Source organism: Sciurus vulgaris (assembly GCF_902686455.1).
Source record: "Sciurus vulgaris genome assembly, chromosome: 5".
NCBI lineage: Eukaryota > Metazoa > Chordata > Mammalia > Rodentia > Sciuridae > Sciurus > Sciurus vulgaris.
The window spans coordinates 120,395,689-120,411,965 of NC_136465.1; the positions used below are offsets into that span (position 1 = coordinate 120,395,689).

A 16,277-nucleotide genomic window follows, 5' to 3' on the forward strand; every position below is an offset into this window, starting at 1 on the left:
TTCTGTTACCTCCACGGGTGACATGGGAGGAAGGGAGCTAGCTTTCAAGGTGGGCAAGTCTGGGGTAGAGTGAGATTGCAATGAGTGACTTCTAAGTACTTCCAGCCCTAATGTGCCTAATTCAGTGGAACTCACCCTGCTAGGGAAAGGACTTCCAGAAAGGTTGGAATCTCTCTGTTCCCTGGGAATTGGGGCAACTGATGACCTTCATACTGAAGTTCTCATTGCCCAACATGCATGGGGTCTTACTACTGATCAGAGGACAAGTCGGTCAAAATTTAATTTGCCAAGTACTGTCGTGACATGTATGTGCCTGTGCGCCTTACCAGTGCTCATGCTTTCCTGTTCCTGCAGTTTCTGAGCACATACACAAAACCTTTTTATATAACACCATTTTAATGGAAATGCTGCTTTTCCAAAATGAAAGTGGCTGTTACAGAAGATCTGAATGATGCTTATGTAACTTTAAACACCGAATTTGGGTAGATTATAATTCATTAACAGAAGGGAAAACGGAGGAGTTATGACATATTTACCTCCCACCATTAAAACAATAAGATCCTTAAGGTAAATCTTCAATAGTCAGGTTGCCAGGAGGCCTTTTTGGACCGTGCCTCTGCTCTCTTGCAAGGTTAGTTCAGTTAGAGTGGGAGCAGGATAGACAAGAATAGAGGACTGAGGACTGAGGGGGATCTGCTACCCATCAATAATGTTGGGTAGGTCTCTTTACTTCTTTGTTTTCATTTGTTCATACACAGAGATGGTCTGTCTCCTTTTATAGCTTACAACATACTTTCGTATGCATTATCTCATTTGATCTCTCACTTCTTTGAGATTAACAGAGCAAATATCGTGCCCATTTTGTTGATGAAGAAAAACAATCTGGAAAGGTTAATTGACTCATCGGCACCCAAATAGCTTGTTAAGAAGAGAAGGCAGGACTAAAATTGTCTTTGGACTTTCAGACTTAAACTTTTGGCACTTTCCACTGTTCTCTTCCTACCTATAATATGGAGGCAGTACTAGAACTAGTCACAGTCTTGCTAAGAACTCTGCACCACCTCCTCTGGGAAGCCCTCTCCAGATTCCCCTATCACATAAGGACTTTTTGGTCTCCCGCATACTCTCTTGGGCATTTAGCACCTTGTCTGGGAACTCTTTGCCTTTTGACTTCCCATCAAGAAGATACATTGAGATTAGGGGCTATCCTGCTTACTAATGGATCCCTTGTGCCTAGCATAGTGCCTGACACAGAACAGCCTTTATGTGTTCACTATATGCATCTTGACTTCACTGTCTTTACCAGTGTTCTTTTGTTCAGGGATTCAGTGGCCCATAGCAAGAAACACACATTTTATATTGTGAAGATAACTGAAAAGTTTCACAGGGCAATACTTATCCTTGCTATGTGCATATACTCTGATATTTTCTATTGCATGAATTATAGTCTATTTCATTTTTTAAGGTGCTCTCTAAATTGATCTCTCCACTTCTTGCTGTGACTCAGAATTAGAACAACACTGGTTTCACCTCTTATATGTTGTGGTGCCTCCTGTATGTTTGTAGGGCTCTGGTTGTTCCTGAATGATGCAGAGATGGCCTCAAGCACCTCTTGCTCTGAGGTCAAAGAAAGATTCCTGTATAACAGACAGAGATCCTTCCAAAGACAGACACAGAACACTGTAATGAGAACCCAACAAGGAGGGGTGAATCAAGGAAGAGGTATGGATGAGAGAAAGTTCCTGAGAAGCCTGGTAAAGACCTTCCTTGGCTTAGGTGGGATGGGTGAGGGAAGAAGACCAGTAACAGTGACTGAAGCTGTGAGGGGAGAGGGGACACTGGATGCTGAAGGCTGGGGAGAAGGGAGGAGTTAGTGACCACTGTGGGGAGCACAGTTTCTTGGTGGAGCAGTCTGGAAAACCTCACAGGGGCTTCAGATTCTGTGTGATTCATTCGGCAAAGTTCAGGCATGCTCATCATCCCAGCCTGACCACTTAGTTACTCAGTTGCCCCACATCAAGTTGCAGATGACAGTAGTACCTACTTCATAGATTATTGTGAGAATTAAATGAAATTAATCTTACTTAAAATGTTATTCAAGTGTTGCCAGGTGTGGTGATGCATGTCTGTAATCCTAGCTACTTGGGAGGCTGAGGCAGGAGGACTGCAAGTTTGAGGCCAGACTGGGCAACTCAGACACTATTTTTTAAAAAGGGTTGGGGATGTAGCTCAGTGATAAAGTGCCCCTGGGTTTAGCTTCCAATATGGGGTGGGGGTGGGGGGTGGTTTAGTGCCTGACATGCTGTAAGTGCTCAATAAATATTAGTCTCATTGTTGTCAAACCTGTTATTTGTGCACCCATCATCTGCCCACTCCCCCAAGCCAGAATCCGAAGTCACCTCAGTGTCTCCCTCCCTACTGGTGCCCACCCCCAATGAGTCCTGAACCCAATGAGTGGCTTCTCCCCTCTGAAGCATTTTTCAGGCCCTTGTTTTCTTCCCATTTCCACTCATGCTTTCTCAGGGGAAACTGGCAATAGGCTCCTAAGCAACATTTTTCATTCTCTAGGTTCCAAATCCAAATCCATCCCCGGCTCTCCTATAAAATGAAAATCTGACTCTGTCTACATGGAATGATTCAGCAGTTCCCCAAGCCTATCTGGATGAAGCTCAGATGCCTAGCTGGGCACACATGGCCCCAAAATCTAGCTCTGTTGGTTTGCCCACTCGGTCTCTTGTGCTTTCCCTACACTTACCTGTGCTGCTATCATGAGGAACTAAGTACCTGGGGCTCTACTTCTGACATCCTGTGCCTCCACACTTTTATACAGGCAGTTCTCTGCCTGGATACCATTTGTGAGGCACTTCCCACCCTTGAAGGTACAATTCAAGTGCCACTTTCTCAAACCTTCCCAGATCACAGCCAGTCTGACTTAAGAGCATCTCTGGTTCCCATATTGTGTCTTCCTCTGGTTTTTACTGCATAAGCTTCTTCAGGGCGGTCACCACCTTGTTTTCCCTACCCACCCCTGATGCCTCTCACATAACCCGCATCCATGGCTCTGCTGGAAGCCAGTGCCAGTGGGCACCTTCCTCTCTGGGAACTGCTGGTGAACCTGGGGCACTGAACCAGGGAGCTTGGGAGACACAGGATGCCTGCCCCCTGGGCTTTGCCTCCCCACCCAGGCCAGGGAAGCCCCAGCCCCAGGGCCTAGCTGCCCGCATCCGGCTCATTACCCCAGGCACAAGAGCCTGGAGGCCCGGGAGTCAGATTTACACCGGGCTTCCAAAACAAGACTCAAGTCAACTGAGACTTGGCCAATCGAACTGACACACCACGCCTGAACATTTAGAAAAAGCGCGTGGCAGATCCCGGACCTTCCCACCCCCACATTCAGTGTGTGGTGTGGGGTGTGTGTGAGACAAACATAGAACTATTTGGGACGGGATCCAGCAGGGCTGGCCCCTTCCCGCTTCCAGATCTCCTCTCCTGGGAGCTCAGCCTCCTTGGTCCTGGTAGATCACGTGACCATAGCCCCCAGCAGCCACTAAACGCGGGGCTCCAACCCTTCTCCTAAATAAGGCAGCGACAGGAGCAGATCGAGTTTCCCAGTCGGTATTTACAGGTTCCCTGGACGAGGCCAAACCTCCCTCTTCCCGTGCTCCTCCCCGCTCTCGCGGTGGTGAAAGGGAAAGAAGGGGCCCCTTTTGCGCCCTACCCACCCCCTCTCCAGTCCCGCTAGCCCCCAGTGCGGCCTCTCGCTCCCGGGCCGCTCCGCCGGCCCCTCTAGGGGCACCGCTTAGGTCGCTGCATTCCAAAGCCCTGGCGGCTCTTTGAGGTCACGTGGCGCGGTGGGGGTGGGGAGGCAGGACGCCCCTGACCCAGGCAGGCGACCTTGAGGCGTTCCAGTGATGTAGATTCTGGCCCATCTCTTCCTGCCTTCCCAGAGGCTAGCTTTGTACTGGCCTCGAGAAGCTTCAGTAGAGCCACAGCAGGTTTTTACCCTCCAGCCTACAGTGTGTGTGGCCAGCCGCAGCTAAGCATGCCGGCTCCTTACCTCCAAACCTTCCAGCACCCCAGGCGCTGGCCTCATACTTTCCCATTCGAAGACATTGGCCGCCAGTCACGAGTCAGGAGGGTATGGCAGCTGAGAGGGCCGGAATCTCGGCTGATGGCCTTCAAAATGGACAGAGAAGTGAAAAGACTGGATAGGGCCAGCCGCTTAGTTTAGGCCAAGATCCATCCTTGTCAGGCAGACCAAAATCCAGAGCTCAACCTGGTCCCTTCTGTTAAGCTAAGGTCCTAGACCTCTAGCGCTGTACTTTGGGCCTGGGGACAGAGAATCTGAGAAGTAGCTGATTTTCTTCCTAACTGGACGGACAAATACTCAGAAGCAGCTCATTTCAATCTAGGCGTAACTCAGAAAGTCCTGTACTGGAGCTAACCCAGGTCACAGGAAGGGGCTCTCGCTTCCATATGGGGTTGAGGCTGGAGCGCAGCGACTGGGAATTGAGCCCTGGCCACAGCTAAGTTGTTTGAGAAGTATGACATTGTAGGAAGGAGGAAGAGTAGACAGTGGAATGAAGAAGGGAGACAAGGACTTAATAATTAGAATGGGTTGGAGATCTGCATTTTTTTCATGAATCATTAATTCATTCATTTGAATGTTTATTGAGCCTTTACTAAAAGTGAGTCATGGATTCATCCTGTTCTGTGATTACTGACTTCTTACCGTGCACTGGCTCTGTCTTGGGGATTCAGGGAGTAGTCAGCTCCCGCCCTCATGGGACTACTACCATCCAGTGGGAGAGGCAAACTGAGGATAATTTATAATACAGAAAGCTACAGCTAGAGGTAAGGAGGGGACACACAGTGGAGTATTTGCCCCAAATTCGAGGGGAGAGGGAAAACTGGAGGAAATTTTCTAAACTGAGACATGAAGTAGAAAATAGAGTTCATCAGCTGGGAAGGGTAGCCTTTCAGATAGAGGGTACAGTGCATGCATAGCCCCAGAGGTATCTTTGGAAACTAGCATGTTAGTACAGTTAGTAGTATGGCTGCCAGAAGAATAGGAGGAGGGGAGGACATTGTATCTGACAGGGGAAAAAGGATGAGTTGATGAATAGAGCCCACTCTGGAGGGGATGAGGGTGGGGACGTCCCTGCCCCTCTGAATTCACACTGACCCCTGCAGGCTTGCCATAGGGAGATGTGGCACCAACTAGAGTTGTGTTATAAAGTTAATATTTATCTTGTCCAGATAATACACATAGCCAAAATTAAAAAATCAAATAGTACTGAAAGGGTTGTAACAAAAAGAAGTCGCCCTGGCCCTTTTCCCATCCCTTATGCTAGTCCTCAGGGGCCACCACTTTCAACTCTAGCTGTTTCTTCTGGTATTTCCTTCCTTATTTCTAAGTAATATATGTACTTCCAATTTGGATTCATCTATTTAATTTGTTGACTTCTTGTTTTGGAAGAGGAGGATTTTGATCTCGGCTCGCCTTTCTCTTCCCTCATCACTATTATGTTTTTATCATAATTTAGGGCTAAATCTATGTTTGATTATTTCATTATTGACTTTGTAAATATTGTTCATTCTTAAGGCAAGTATTCAGATTACATTTCCTTTTCTAATATAACTTTTTATTGCCTACTCTGTGTACGTTTTCGTTCTTATACTACACCCCCTACTTAATTTCTTCTTTTTTGTGTGTGGTTTTCCTTGAGTATCTGACTCCATTTCCCACACCCTTTAACAGGTCTGCAAAATGCCCTCTCATCAGTACAATTTTGCATATGGCCAAACCGGTTTTTTTTTTTTTTTTTTTGTACTGGGAATTGAACCGGGTACTTGCTTTACCACATCCCCAGTCCTTTTTGTTTTTTTATTTTAAGACAGGGTCTTGCTAAGTTGCTTAGGGTTTTGCTAAGTTCCTGAGACTGGCCTCCACTTGAAATCTTCCTGAACTTAGAATCCTCCTGCCTCAGCCTCTCTGAGTCACTTGGATTACAGACATGTGCTACTGTGCCTGGTCTGTCATAGAATTTTATTGCTACTACTTTTCCCCCCTTGGAGACATGTGTCTCAGGGTGTTTCATCCTGGCATTTTTCTCTGGATGCGTTGCTTACTAGGCCTGTGGTATTCCTATCATTCTGGACTTCTCATGGCCAGTAGTGAAGAATTCCCTTTGCAGCCTGCCCCTCTTCCTCCTCCTCATCCTCCTTCTCCTTCTTCTTCTCTCCCTCCTCCTTCTTCTTATATTGGAGATTGAACCCAGGTCCTCATGCATGCAGCTGGGCAAGTGCTCCTCCATGGGGCTATGCCCGCAGCCCATCCCTTTGCTCTTTGTAGGACCCAATGTTTTCTTTCTTGGTTTGCTCCCTTATTTTAAAGAATCTTATCCTTCAGTAGCTTCCTGAGAAAGAGTGGGGGGGGGGGTGAGGAAATATTTTGCAGACTTTTACACACTTAAAATCGTTTTATTCCACCCTCATATTTGATTGAAAATTTTGTCTAGGTAAGGAATTTTAGGCTGAAAAAATTTTCCTTCAGCATTTTTAAACCAAATATATATATATATATATATATTGTTTGTGTGCGTGTGTGTGTAAATTTGAGGACTGGACCCAAGAACATGCTCACTTGCTGCCCCAGCACCTTTTGTGTGGTTTTGTGGGGGAGGGTGGCAGGGAGTCTTAGGGATTGAAACCAGAGGTGCTCTACCACTGAGCTACATTCACAGCCCTTTCTACTTTATTTTGAGACAGGGTCTTGCTAAGTTGCCCAGGCTGACCTCATACTTGCGATCCTCCTGCTTCAGCCTCCCGACTCACTGGGATCACTGCCCACGTATTCCTTCAAAAATTTAAAAATATTGCTCCCTTGTTTTCCAGTTTCTCATTTTGCAGTTGAAAAGATTTTGCCATTTTGATTCCGGAGACTTTGAATTCACCTCCCCCCTACTCTTGCCCCTGCTTTGAGGATTTTTTCTTTTATCTCTGATATATGGAAATGTCACAATATAGTGGCTTGGATCATTTTGCATTAATTTTTCTGGACATTTGATAGGTCCTTTTAATCTAAAACAGTGGTTCTCAAAATGTGGCCCCATAGCATTACTATCACCTTAGGAATGTGTTGGAAATGCAAATTCTGGGACCCTATCCCAATTTGTGCTTTAATAGGCCCCACGACTTATCCTAATGCTTAAAGAACCTCTGGATTCTAGGCAGAAACTTGGCACAGGCCTGTAATTCCAGCTACCTGGGAGTCTGAGGCAAGAGGATCACAAGTTCAAGACCAGCCTGGGCAACTTAGTGAGACCCTGTCTCAAAATAAAGTGCTGGGGCTGTAGCTCAGTACCACAAAAGAACCTCTGGTCTAACATGTTATGTCCTTTAATCTGAGGAATTTCTTCATTATTCCTTTGAAATTTCTTCCATCACCATTTTCTCTTTCATTCTTTCTGCAACTTCTGCTATTTGGATACTGACTGTTTGGATTGGTCCTTTAATTTTCTTATTATGAGCAATAATAAGTGTTGGTGTGGATGTGGGGAAAAAGGCACACTCATACATTGCTGTTGGAGTTGCAAATTGGTACAGCCACTCTGAAAAGCAGTATGGAGATTCTTCAGAAAGCTTGGAATGGACCCACCATTTGACCCAGCTATCCCACTCCTCAGTTTATACCCAAAGGATTTAAAATCAGCATAGCAACTCAATTCACAATAGCTAGATTGTGGAACCAACCTAGATGCCCTTCAATTGACGAATGGATAAAGAAACTGTGATATATATATATATATATATATATATATATATATATATATATAATGGAATATTACTCAGCCATAAAGAATAGTAAAATTATGGCATTTGCTGGTAAATGGATGAAGTTGGAAAATATCATGCTAAGTGAAATAGGCCAAGCCCAAAAAACCAAAGGCCAAATGTTTTCTCTGATAAGTGCATGACAATATATAACAATGGGGGTGGTGGTGTGGGAACGAGAAGGATGAAGGAAATTTGGATGGTGTAGAGGAAACAGGGGTGGGAGGGGGTGGGAATGGAAAAACAGAATGAAACAGACAGTATTACCATATATATATATATATATATATATATATATATATATATATGAATGATCACATGAATGGCATGAATATATATTGTGTACAACAATAGAAATGAAAAAAATTTCCTATTATGTTTCTCTTATAAACCATTTCTTTGTTTTCTGGGAGATATCCTCTCTGTTGTACTCTAATCTGTTTCCTAAGTATATTGTTAATGGCCCTTTTACTTTTCTTTCTTTAAAATTTCAGAAGTGTTTTCATGTTCTCTGACTTCTTTCTTTAAGAGGTAGTTTTCACATCCTTTGGATATATGCACTATCTTATGTCTCTGAGGATATTATTTTGAAAATTTCTTTTCCTGATATTGTTGCTTTTCCCTCTGATTTCATGTTTTCTGTGGCTTGGATTTGTGTAACATTGAGACTTTCCTCTGCTGTGTGGTGCGTCTGGGCTATCCATTCTCTCCATTCATCTTTGAGAGGAAGGCTCTAGAGTGTCAGGTGGAAGTTCTCCATGTGGGCTCAGGGTCAAGTGATGGGTATGGGTTGGGGTAGAGGGTGCTGGACTCTCACTGAAGAGCATCATTATCTGTGTCAATAGCCACAGAGTTACTTTAGATTAGGTAGAGGGGATTGAAGGGAGGGGAGGGGGGGGTACATGGATAGGAAGGATAGTAGCATGAATCAGACATTATTTCCCTGTGTACATATATATGACTGGTGGGATTCTACATCATGTATAACCAGAAGAATGAGAAATTATACTGCATTATATATGATGTATCAAAGTGTATTCTACATGTATAACTAATTAAAACAAATTAAAAAATTAAAAAATATATATGTATATATATTTAATAGTAGATGGACACAATATCTTTGTTTTATTTATTTATTTTAATGTGGTGCTGAGGAACCCAGTGCCTTTCATGTGCTAGGCAAGTGCTCTACCACTGAGCTACAACCCCAGCCCTGTCAACAGCTTTTTTCCTCTGGCAGTTTCATTTTTTCCAGAAAAAGATCCTCTAGTGTATTCTTCCTGCTCCAAGATTGTAAGCCACTTGCCCTGAGTCTCAGGGCTAGATATAGTGTGGGAAGGGAAGAGGTGTGTGGCAGGGAGACTGGATGATCCTGCTCAAGATGCTGACTTTCACTTTTTGATCCCACTCCTTTTTCTCCATCCCCACATCCCCAAGAAAAGTCCAGAATTTCTGATTCAGTACCTCCAGAATGGATCTTTCTGTCTCCTGCATGAGTCGGAAAGAGGACAGAAAGTCCCCTGATTGTGCTGGGTGTAACTGAGTTTCCTGACATTCTGATTGCTTTTTAAGGAGATCGTGAAGAAAACCCCAGATTTCAGACCCTGCTTCACCCTTGCCTTCTTGGCTTAATTGCTGCTTCTGATCCTGAGTTCTCTGAGGTCATTCATCACGCTCCCATCTGCTTTCTGTTTTCATATCCTGGGGATAAGCGTTTTAAATGTCTCATAATTTTGTTCAAGATGGATTTAAGGTTTATTTTCCTCGTCCTTTTGAGGGCAGTTTTTGAGAAAGGGGGTTTTGCTCTACCCTCTTGTGACCAGAAGCCAGAGATGTGTCTTCTTGTGGAAGTATTGAGCCACATGCCAAATAATGTTGCTGCTCTCATAAAATGGCAGGGAGCAGGTTATCTCTCAGGGACAAACTGGGGAGGGGGAGGAGAGGAGCCTCTGGAACTTAGAAAAACCACTGTGGGGAGTTGAGTAGGAGTCCTCTTAAAGAGGACAAGTGTCATGAGGCCTAGTGCAGGTGAGACAGAATCAGCAATGAGTGCAGCACGGACAGTGGTGGAAGCAATGAGCTGTGAGTGGTACCCTCTAGGTCAGATATGGGCAGGAGGGGGGTGGGGGCTGTTCTAGAGCCAGAGTGAGGGGCAGTGAAGTGACCAAGTGCCTTGAGGCAGAAGAGGGTGGACAATATTGACAGTCTCTGATCCAATGTTGATTACTTGCCAGTCACTGAACCAGGCTCTTCAGAGCAGGCCAAGTGTGAGTGGGGAGCCAGGAGGAGGAATGAATGGGATTCCAGTTCAGAGAAGGAAGGGCAGAGTCTCACATTTTCGGGGGTGAGGTGGGTAGGTCTGAGTGACCATGTGATCTCCTTATTCAGAGTTCTCCTCAAGTGCAGAACTGTGTGCAAAGCCCCAAGGAGGGTGAGAAATGAAGTGTGGAAAATGGTGGTGTAATGGTTCAAGTCTTCCACAGGAATGGTGGTAGGTGAGAGAGGCCTATCATCTAGATGATAATGGTTGGCTTCTTGGACATCATGATAGAATTTTTAAAAGGGAAGGTGGGGGGCTGGGGATGTAGCTCAGTGGTAGTGCGCTAGCCCCACAAGGGCTCGATTCCCAGTACTGCAAAACAAAACACTAAAAGGGAGGGTAGTCACTTCAGTCCACTTCAATCTTTATGAACATCCATGTGAACTGCCTGCAGTTGGTCACCCAGCCTGTGGGTAGAATCATCACAACGTTCCCTGAAATCACAGCCTTAGGTCTCTAAGACCTGACAATCCAGCTTTCAAGCACACAGACTTCCTGAGGTCCTAGGGTTGTTTGGCATCTGTTTCTGTGTGGCCATTCCATCTTATCTCAGGGATACGTGCTGACATCACTCCTCCTGGCCATGACCGATGCTCCTGTCATTCTTATTGCATAGCCTGAGAGTGAAGATCAGCCAGAGTTCTGTGGTTACAGGCCACAGAAACCAACTCTGGCTAACTGAAGCAGAAAAACAATTTATTGGAAGATTATTGGACAGCTTGTTGATTTAACAGCCACTCCGTGTGTGTGTGTGTGTGTGTGTGTGTGTGTGTGTCTGTGTGTGTGTGTGTGTCTGTGTGTGTGTGTGTGTCTGTGTGCGTGCATGCACACGCAATCTGGTAAAGCCCTTGATTTTTGTCCCGGAATTTACTTTCCCATTTTTGAGGGAAGGAGGTCCTCTCCTCAGCCACAGAGTCTCAGTCAACTAGGGTGCTTCCTACCTCCTGGTCCGTGATTGGTTTAGGCCTTGGCATATGATGCAACCCTGGCCAAGGAGTCCTAAGGGGAAGCCCATGAGGTCACAGATTTTGGAAAGAATCACAGAGAATTTGACTTTATTGAAGGATGGAATTAACCCTCTCTGTCTATGAAAACAATAGACTTGCTCATTCTTTCAGCTGTTTTTACAATTAAAAAGTTCTAACTAATGTGTAAAGGTCAGCTCTCTTTCTTGGGTAACCTGGTGGAGTAAAGGAGGGGAAAATAAACTGATGGAATTAACCATCTCTGCCTATTAAAAAATAGAAGCAGTAAAATAGGTAAAAAATCATATAAAAATAAAAAGACAGAAACAATAAAATAGTTTGCAAAATAAAGGAAGCTCATTTTTTTTTTTTTTTTGAGACAGAAGAATTCCCTAGTAGAAGAGTTGGCTGAACTCAGGGAGAAGGAAGCCACCAATCAGTAAGCAGGCATCTACTCCATACCAGGCATCATGAACAGTGCTGAGATACAGTGATGGTTGGAGACACAAGGTCAATCTGGGTAGGGTAGACAGATGATGAGCATGTATTTAAACAGAATAAGGTAATGGAAGGCAATTTTATGGGATGGTTAATTTTGATAGATGGTGGTCAAGAAAGTCCTCTCTGAAGAGGAGACCCAAGGCTTCATGAGCCAGCACATGAAGAACCGTAAGAAGCCTGCAGAAGATAGCTCAGGGCAGCAGTTGCTGTGCTCTGGCTAGCTCAAGAGAGAGCAGTGCTCATTCAGGGAAGGGAAAGAAAGGACAGAACAGTTTGAAGGCTTCTGCAGCCAGGAGTGACAGAGCAGCTGAAGATACTATATTTCCCAAGGCTAGCATGAAAATCACCTCCCCTGTGGCAGGGCATGCTGGGAACCCTGACTTTCTGGAATCACTGACTTTCTGGAGGCTGGAAAAGTTTGAATAGAGTATTTGGATGAGTTGAAGGGCAGATACCTGGGGCTAGCACCAACTGACCCCCAAGTGCTCAGCTGTGTCCTGCTTCTCCCTGTTCATCCAAGTTTGGAGTTCCAACCTGCTTCCTTTTAATATAATAGCTCAACCAATTGATGGAAGCTTTTTTTTCCCTTTTTTTGTATTGGGGATTGAACCCAGGGGTCTTAACCACTGAGCTACATCCCCAGCCCCCCTTTTAAAATATTTTATTTAGAGGCAGTCTCACTGAATTGCTTAGGGCCTTGCTAAATTGCTGAGCCTGACTTTGAACTTGTGATCTTCCTGCCTCAGCCTCCTGAGCCTCTGAGATTACAGGCGTGTGCCACCACACCCAGCTCGATCACACTTCTGAAGTCTGCTTCATGAGCAGCTTCTGCTGGGTGTTGATATGCAATGGATACTATGACAGAAAGATGAGGATTGGCCTCCAGTAGCTGTCTAGTCAAAGTTCCACAATGCTGCATCTGAAACAGAAAACTGTTTGATGGTAGAAGATCAAAGACACTCAGCAGAATTACAAAGGACAGCCATCACAAGCCACCTGCAGTACACAGTGTATTGGTTTATCTACTGTCTACTGCATTGGTTACAACCTCTCAAATGGCCAACATAATCATCCTGTGCTCACTCACTTCTCCCTTATAACCCCCAGATATATAGAAGGAAGTCGAAACTTGATGCAAAATTTCTGCTCATCCTGTGTGGTCTTCCTCCAGTTTCCTGGGGATGTGGAGAAGAAGCAGGGAGGAACCAGTCAGCTGAACTTGCCAAAGGTGACAGTACCACAATGGGGCTCTTCAAAGACAATCTCTTTGAGAACCTGCCCAGAATGATGTCCTAGTTTTGAGGATCCTGTAGCCTCATAGATAAGAAAATATTGAGTACTTACCTTGTGCCAGGGTCTGTTGAAGAGGCAGACCACTGGCACCTTTCTTGTATTTTCTCATTCAATCCACATAACAATCTTTTATGGTGGGAATTTTATTTTGTTTTATTTTATTTTATTATTTATTTGCAATCCTGGGGATTTGAACTCAGGGGCATACTACTACTGATCTCATCCCCAGCCCTTTCTTATTTTTTATTTTGAGACATGGTCATTAAGTTTCTGAGGTTGGCCTCTAACTCGTGATCCTCCTGTCTTAGCCTCTGGAGTCACTGGGATGACTGGATTATGGTGAGAATTTAAAATATTCCATTTTTACAGCTGAGAAAGCTAAGGCACAAGGAGGTAAAGTCCTTTGGCCTAGTCCAACAACTAATAAGTGGTAGAGCCAAGATCTGATTGAACCCAAGCAGACTGACGGCAGCATCTCCTATTGACACCACTGTGCGCACTGCCAAATTGCTTACTTTAGGAACTTCCCTTTTCTGTGCAATAGCATATTAAGAATTAAGCTAGAGGCCATTTTGAGCAAAGACCAGTCCCCCAACCCACCCTCAGGCCAGTGAAAGAGAGGTAGGATCTGAGAGAAGAGGAATTCCAGAAGAGACACTGCCACTTTGGCTATTTTTCCTGAATGTTCCCCAGACAGAGAGCTCTAGCTTTGATTTGCCAGGGTCTCTCTGTTCTTCTAATTAACACCAGAGTCAGCCTTTAGCAGAGCCCTGCCTATAGCTGGAATTCATAACCCTGTGGCTCAGGGGCCAGAACTCTGCTGGCCAGAGAGAACGCTGCGAGTACTCCTGGGGTGGAGTTTCCTGGGATGATGCTCCCTGTGCTTCATCCAGAAAAAGCTCAAATGTGATCCACCCCATTTCTGGAGAGGCCAGGATGGCAGTGTGCAGGAGGAGGAAGAATCAGGCTGAAGCAGCTCTTCTTTGCCTCCCTGGATTCTCTTCCAAAATGCTGTCAGCACTGCCAGTTGGAAAATATTTTTCTCTCTCCCTTTGTCTTCTTTCTTATTAAAGAAAAAAAAAAAAAAAAAAAGAAAAAGAAAAAAAAAAGCCATCTGGTGTCAAATTCACTCCTGGCACATCATAAAGGGTAACACTAAAAATGTCCCTGAAAAACTAAAAGCAAAACCACAGCAGTACACATGGGATTTAATCTCTGCATCGTAGAATTTCAGAGTGGCTAGGGTAGCCTCAGCGATCAAACCTTTCCTTGTACACAGGAGGAAACTGAGGCTAGGAAGGATTAAGTCATTCTATCAAAAAGGTTTTCTGAACGCCTACTATGTTCAAGGTAGACTCTGCCAGAAGTAAATTGTTAACATTTGAGACGAAAACTTGCTGAGCATGCTTGTAATCCCAGCGACTCAGTAGGCTGAGGCAGGAGGATGGCAAGTTTGAGGCCATCCTCAGCAATTAACGAGATCCTGTCAAAAATAAAATAAAAGGGGTTGGGGGTGTAGCTCAGTGGTAGCGTATCCCTGGGTTTAATCCCTGATATGGAGGATAGGAGGGGACAAAACCCTGTCTTCTCAGGGTTTTCGATGGGACGCTGCTACACCTCCATCCTTGGGCCTGCCTCTGCCGCCTTTCTCAAACAGCCAGGAGGCGGGGGCCTTGGCTTGCCTGTCCTAGCCATATGCCGCACCCCGGCCACGTGGCTGCACCCGGGGTCGTAAGCCGGGTCCGGCACCGTCGGTCGCCCCGCTGCCACCGCCCGGAGTTACTGTTTACGTGAGGGCGAAGCCTGCTGCGCGCGACCCCCGCGCGGTGCCCGCCTGCCGGCCGCTGCAGTCTCCCGCGCTTCCTCCCGCCGCTGCTTTGGCTCCGCATTCCTCAGGGTTGAGCAACAACTTTCCCTCCGAAGGAGGCTGGGTCGCGGCCAGACCCAGCGGTTTGCGCTAGGCCCCTCGCGGGGTGCGGCAGGTCGCCGGCGGAGGTCCTCTTGGGGGCGCGAACGGGTCTCGGGTGGTTCCAGTGGCACTGCTGGGAAAGAAAAGAGCCGCCGAGAGCCCCTCTTTCCCGAGCCACGTCGGCTTGCTGGAACTCAGGGTCGAGGTGTACCATCCTGTAGTAGAGGCAGAACGGCCAAAAGTCCAAGTGGGTGTGTGGGCCTGACTCTGATCTTGATCTTGGAGTTGGTCCACGCAGACCGACCAGCCTGACGCCCTGCACTGGGTGAGCACACAATGTTTGCTTCAATTTTTTTTTTTTTTTTTTTTTTTTTTTTTTAAACTCTGATCCTTGGGATTCTTTGAGAAGGAACAGAGGAAGGTTTGTAATAACTCCAGAAGGGGGTTCCTAACTAAATCTAAATATTTACCCTGATCATATTAATACAAGCACTTTTATCCTTTCAACACACTCTTATGCCTACTGAATTTCAGCATATCTCTGGGAGAAAGTTCATTTCTAATTATGTTGCTCATTTTATGTATGAATAAGCCCAGACATACAGTTCTATGAGGACTTCGAAGCCAAGAAGGAGTTAACCTGGCATCCTCTGGAGTCACCTCAAGTCTTCTGATTCTCTTGGGTCAGTGATAGTTCTTCCTGGACCCTGATGTAACCCTGAGAAAACTGGCTCCACTTTCAGTCCTGGGAGGTGTGTGCTGGATCCTGTAGGGTAAAGTGGGGTTAGATAAGCAGACTAAGGTCTAGATCCCCCAAAATGTAAGTTCTGGAGGAGCGGGAAATTTGTCTCCTGGTGCCAAATCATTTTCTTTTTCTTTTTCTTTTTTTAGGTGATGCTGGGGATCAAGCTCAGGGCCTCCCACATGCCAGGCAAGTGCTCTACCACTGAGCCACATTCCCAACCCTCCTGGGGATTCTTTGAGAAGGAATAGAGGAGGGTATGTAATAAGTCCAGAAGGGTGTTCCTGCCTAAATCTAAATTTTTACTCCAATTTTATTAATACAAGCACTTCTATCCTTTCAGCACTCCTTTGTTCACAGTTGTATATACTGCTCTGCAAACAATGTTTGGTCCATAACAGATGCTCAATAAATATTTGTTGAGTGGATGAATGAATACAGTAAGTCTTCACATTCTTAACCAAGAATTAGAACTGCAACCTCTCTTTTTTTCTCCCTTTACCTTCTGTTTAAACTTATATCTTCTCTCTTGTCCTGGCTCTTAAAATTTTAAGCTTAGATTTTGAAAGTTTTTTTTTTTTTTTTTTTTTTTAGGTTTTATTTGAATGTATAAATTTTAGACTTACATGAGAGTAGAATGGGTAATATAGAGAGTTCTGGAATTCCCTTCATCCATCTTCCCCTTAAGGTGACCTCTTATCTAACCGT

The 16,277-nt window shown here is 45.2% G+C and overlaps 1 long non-coding RNA gene across 1 annotated transcript; it reads left to right on the top strand.

The window, feature by feature from the left end:
- Positions 1-14,687: 14,687 nt before the first annotated feature.
- LOC306661448 lies at positions 14,688-15,997 on the top strand. Its single transcript, XR_013763877.1, has 3 exons — positions 14,688-15,152; positions 15,420-15,579; positions 15,719-15,997. It is a non-coding gene; the product is annotated as an uncharacterized lncRNA (long non-coding RNA).
- The last annotated feature ends 280 nt before the right edge of the window (positions 15,998-16,277 follow it).